Source organism: Octopus bimaculoides, chromosome 24, assembly GCF_001194135.2.
Source record: "Octopus bimaculoides isolate UCB-OBI-ISO-001 chromosome 24, ASM119413v2, whole genome shotgun sequence".
Lineage (NCBI taxonomy): Eukaryota > Metazoa > Mollusca > Cephalopoda > Octopoda > Octopodidae > Octopus > Octopus bimaculoides.
Window position 1 is genome coordinate 27,865,385 of NC_069004.1, and position 5,970 is coordinate 27,871,354.

Genomic DNA, 5,970 nt, shown 5'->3' on the forward strand with positions numbered 1-5,970 from the left:
TAATGTAATGCAATCAGGATATGACATGACTGTTGCAGACTTTTATGCTGGTATTTCTTTTTTCTCACAATCAACATATACATTGAAAAAATGCATTATATTAATTTAAAAGTCATACAAGTCTTGGTAGATATTCATTTTTTTCTCTTGCAAACCTGGTTTTACAAGAAATAAATAATCATTTGACTTGCCTTTTTATTATTTTTTTTTTATTTAAAAGTATTTTTTTCTTCATATTTTTCAGTAAATCAAGACAAATTGTGTAATATTTGAATATAGTATACAGCACGAATAATATACATTTGAGTATATAAACATACAGAAATGCATTCAATTAAGTAGATCTGTTTATTTAAAGTTGAGAATTTGTCCAATCTCTAGTAAAAGTTTCTTGTCATATATCATATTTTGGACAAAAAAAAAAGATGAACTTTTTGTTTTCAGAATGGTTTTATATGGTGAGAAACTGTTTAGCAATGGAGCAAATCAGCAACTTTGAGCAAATAACATGATTCCATACTGTAATGACTGTAATGCAGGTCTATCTATATATGTAACCAAAATCTAAACAGCCTCTTTTTTTTTTTATCTGTATCACTGTAAAATGATAGAATGACAGGTATTCTAATAATATTTATTGTTAATTTCCAACACTATCTTTGCTCAAACACCACAGCTCCTTCTCTACTGATTCCATTCCTTATAATCAGCTACTTTTTTTATTTTCTATCGCCACCATTAAACCTAGATTCACTCCTTATTTACATCTTGTCTACCTGTCATTCCTGGGTCTGGTGATATTCGTTTAACAATTATATTTAAAACAAGTGAAGACAATAATAATTGCGGGCACAACTATACGAGTGGACATGGAGTTTCCTAACAAGCAGTTTAATGTAAAATTACATTTAAATTTGTGGAGGCGCAATGGCCCAGTGGTTAGGGCAGCGAACTCGCAGTCGGAGAATCATGGTTTCAATTCCCAAACCAGTCATTGGGAGTGTTTATTGAGCGAAAACACCGTAAAGCTCCATGAGGCTCCAGCAGGTGGGTGTGACCCCTGTTGTACTCTTTTGCCCAACTTTCTCTCACTCTTTCTTCTTATTTCTTGGGTAACACTGCGATGGACTGGCGTCCCGTCCAGCTGGGGGAACACATATGCCATAGAAACTGGGAAACCGGACCCATAAGCCTAGCTAGGCTTTAAAAGGGCGTATAAATAAATAAAACATTTAAATTTATTTTCAATCTTCAACTAAGAGACAGACATATGTGGTGTATGTATACACACACACACACACAAAGATACTTCTGGTGCCCTTCCTACAATCCCCTTTGTCCCCAGTACCCCTGTAAAATTTTCTGCTACTTCCTTCCGTCTTGTAGCAGTACCACCCACTTTAAGAAGTACTGATGGAAAACAAATCAAAGCAGTTTCACATTTCACTTCTTTCTTAAATTTTATATGTTTTGATGTTTTTTAAAAATTTATGGGAGGGAACATAGGACAGTGCCATCATATATATAACTGTTTAAACAATAACATCTCTCTCTCTCTCTTTCTCTCCCATATATATTCCCATGCTACCACTAGATTTGTGAATCTATTTTGATTTGTTCTTGTTGCTGTAAGTTCCTACTTTGGGAAGTACTTTCCCATGGAGGATGATAGTAGGAAGTTTTGTATGAGTAGAATGGATGAAGGGGTTGATAAGGAGGGTGATAGGTGCATCTGTATAGTTAACGCACTCACATGCAAACACACAGACACACACATCTAATATTCCTGTTATGCTTGCGATATTGCTTCTGTTTTTAGTTCATCAATAATTTTGCTGCATGACCTAGTGGTTAGGACAATTGGCTCATGATTGTAAGGACGTGTGTTCAATTCCCAGTGACACATTGTGTCCTTGAGCAAGACACTTTATTTCACATTGCTCCAGTCCATTCAGCTGGCAAAAATTAGTAGAACCTGTATTTCCAAAGGGCCAGCCTCGTCACATTCTGTGTCATGCTGAATTTCCCAGTGAACTATGTTCAGGGTATACCTGTCTGTGGAGTGCTCAGCCATTTGCATGTTAATTTCACGAGCAAGCTGTTCTGTTAACCGGATCAACTGGAACCCTTGTCATCATGACCAATGGAGTGCCAGTTAACTTTGCCACTAAAGTGCTCAATATTAAAACTATGCAATTACAACAAAGTTATTTGAATATCTATACAGTTATATGTTTATATCTACCATGGGATAATACAATCTCTACCGCAAAATATTAGAACAAAACTCAAATTAAAATTGCTCCAGTTCTTGGACTCTATTTTGAATATTTATCATACTTTTCAATGGAGGAGGAAGAGAAATTCCGAACATGCTTTAACTATTTATTGTAATTCAGATTATCATAAATTTTGAAGGAAGAGTTGTCATTTTTTTTTTTTTTTAATAAATTCTTGAAAAAATTATAAATAATTAAAATGTGAGTTGTTTGACGAATTTTCTTATAATGACTAACATTTTTAGTAGATACACACATACGAACAGATTTGAAAAATGTAGATGCAAATCAGGAAGACTAGTAATCTTACAACCTAAGTTACTGCTATTTAAAAATTTAGATTAATAATTTTCCGGGTAGCTAACAAATAAGGTTATGTCTTATTTGATAAGGATGTAGTAGCCGTCTGCCAAACAGATCTGTATGTGGATTTTTAATGAATTCCTAAGCATTTACGAGAATATACCATTTTCAGATCATCTGCAACATTCAAAGCTAAAACTTTTAAATAATCATAAATTTATCCTCATTGTATTTTTAAAACATTTTAATTTATGCCATGCCCTACATAAAACATGTGCTGTTTAATAAATCTCCAGACAATAAACTTGTCATTCTTTTTAATGGCATGCTAGTTTTTGAGAAGTTCATGATTCTGGAGATTATCCCACCTTCTCAAGTGCAGCTAGTCTTAACTGCCATTTGGTAATTATGATACAACCTCTAGCGATGGAGATAATTTTAATAAATCAGGAATCTATATTGGGTTGGTGCAAAAGTAATGGCTGATTTTTTAGAAAACTGTTTTAATTTGTATTTTTGAAAATTGTGCCTCTTGCAATACGTCAAGAATGTCACAATGAGTAATTTATGCATTTTTCTTTCAGATTCTGATTGTATTGGCCATAATCTTCTGCTATATTCGCACCCGTGTTCGTCCCGTCTAAAGAACACATTAGATATGCCTTACTCTATGAGTTTCATAAAGGTGTCAATGCAAGCACAGCAGCAAAGTCCCTTCAGAGAGTTTATGGGGATGATGTAGTGAGTGAAAGGAGATGCAGGAGATAGTTTACTTGCTTCAGAAGTGGGGATCTGAGTTTGAAAGATGAGCCAAAAGAAGGTCGTTCAAAACAACTTGATTCTAAAGAATCGGAAGCTGTTGTTACAGAAAATCCAACCACTACTTGTAGAGAACTTGCAGAACAGAAGATCGTGTTGAGTGTATGGTGGGATATCGAAGGAATTGTCCTTTACAAACTGTTAGACAACACTCAAACAGTTACTGCTAATCTCTACTGTGACCAGTTTCATCATTTGAAAGATGCTTTAAACAGAAAGTGACCCTGCTTAGTCGATAGAAAAGGATGTCATCTTCCACCATGATAATGCTCATCCTCACACAGCTCGACTGACCAAAGATCTCTCGGAAGAGCTTGGTTGCAAAATATTGCTTCATCCTCCATATTCTCCAGACCTTGCTCTTTCTGATTATCACTTGTTTTGAGCACTACAGAACCATTTGAATGGTCTTAAATCAACATCAAGAAAAGAGGCTGAAAATGAGGCTGAAAAGAGGCTGAAGATGGATTCATATGTCACATCAAAACCTAAACAATTTTACAAGTGTGGCATTTATAAGCTTGTTGACAGATAAAATGAAGTTCCAGAAAGCAATGGAAATTATGTTAACAAATAAATATTGTCTTAATCATGGGCTTTTTCATGTTTAATTGAGACCTTAAAATCAGTCATTACCTTTGCACCAACCTGATATTTTGCATGACATTTGACATACCTGTATTTGTCTGTTTTTTAAACACATGCCACTGGCCATTTTGAGTTATTTCTCTCAGTTCATGTTTTTTTTTGTACACACACACACACACGCACACACACATACACAATTTAGAATTTCAATATTGCTTTTCATTCATTATTCATAAAAGTAATTCCATGTGTTTTCTATTTGCAGGTTAGTACCTTCAGATTCATATTGGTAAGACAATTACACATTTTTATTTTCTTTATCTTCTCTTTATTTCGTAGTTAAAAAGGAAAAAAAAAAAATGAATATATGGAATTTTGTTTGTCAAAGGACTCTTTTTAAATATTCATACTTAAAACATTTTGTATTTGTTTGTAAGCAGTTTCTAACTCTGAACCTGCCGAGAAAATATTGTAGAATATTTGAAAACTCTAGATTTTAAAATAGTATGTCTATAAAAAGTCTTTACATACCTTACCATAACAAGCTGTAATGTTATTGTCGGTGGTGGGGAGAAAAATAACTAAATTGTGTATCTTCAATTCATAGTGTTAAGTCCGTCCTTCTCTGTGCAGCAGAGACATGGAAAGGGACCAAAAAGACATTGCAGAAAATATAGACCTTCATCTAAAAAATATTTGGGATATATTCTTCAAAATAGATGGCTGGACAAGGAATGGAGAATTGTAGCTGAAGGGAGGGTGCACGTGCCAGTGGAAGAACTGACCCTGTAGTGTACTTGGTGATTGTAAGGCAATGCCTTAATCTTTTACCATTTAAACTGGCCGTATTTAGCCAAAATATTTCACCTGTTTTGTTTTATGTTGAAACTGGCCTGATCTGGCTTCTCACACTAACCATACAATATCATTCTAAAAAAAGTTAAGTTACCTCATCAAAATTTCATGGCTACACGATAATGCATGATTAATTCAAAACAGTGTGAATAAAATCGTATTACTTTTGGCAAAATAATGTGAATGCTAAGGAGTTAAGGGAACCAACATCTTGCATTACATATAAGGCTCTGACCTGGAACCTACGGAGGGCGTTATTTATGGCCTCTTTCTCTCTTACTTCCTCTCTGTCCTTTCTCTTGCTTTGCCTTTCACTCCTTCCTTTGAAGTAAGTGTGATACTACTACTACTACCAATAACATCATCATGATCATCACTAACATATCACTACCACCACCACCACTGCTATCACAAAGATTATCAGCACCACCACCACTATTACCACTACTAACACCACCACTTCTATCACCACCATCAGCGGCAGCTTGTCATGAATATCCATTTTAACGACCCATTTCAATTCTATATAATCTCATCCATAAGGCTCAACGTTCTGAGAACCTATTGTACAGCTTCTTACATCTTTGTCTGCGCTATTAACTAACTTGCACTGCAAGTACACACACCACCCATTACTACTCACTCAGTGTCGTCCATTTATATCGTGTGTGCATACCGGTGCAGTTAACTCTTTTGCACAGATCAACTGAATTTGAATTGATTTCAGCTCAGCTTGCTTGCTGTCTTGGTCTTTCATAGAAGAAAGGTATTTAATTATTTTGCAATTAAGCTAGGATTGTTGAAAGAAATGTCTGTATGTGTATGTTTAAACAAAATCTTCACAAACTGAGATTAATGGAAACATAACAAGAATTGAAAAGCAGGCATTCTTATTCTGTTCTGTCTGTCTCTCCAGCGTTCAAGACATACACACCTCACGTCTGGCTGTACAGCCTTTTTGTTTGTTTATTTCACCGTTTCGTTTTCCGTCCGCCACTACCCTCCACGAAAACAATTTAATTTGTGTTCGTGGGAAGAACCATTTTAACGAGGCGTACTACCTTAATTCTTCGAAACGCCGGAGTTTTAATGGTGGCAGCTGATGAAGGGGATGTTTCTATGTGGC

The 5,970-nt window shown here is 35.1% G+C and overlaps 1 protein-coding gene across 2 annotated transcripts in view; it reads left to right on the plus strand.

The window, feature by feature from the left end:
- The window catches only part of LOC106882187 (alpha-(1,6)-fucosyltransferase), an 881,702-nt gene that overhangs the window by 381,240 nt on the left and 494,492 nt on the right, over window positions 1-5,970 (plus strand). For both annotated transcript variants that reach the window (XM_052976376.1, XM_052976377.1), the window contains exon 2: window positions 4,255-4,278. The gene's annotated coding sequence lies outside the window, so the exon portion shown is untranslated. The remainder of the gene's footprint in view (window positions 1-4,254; window positions 4,279-5,970) is intronic.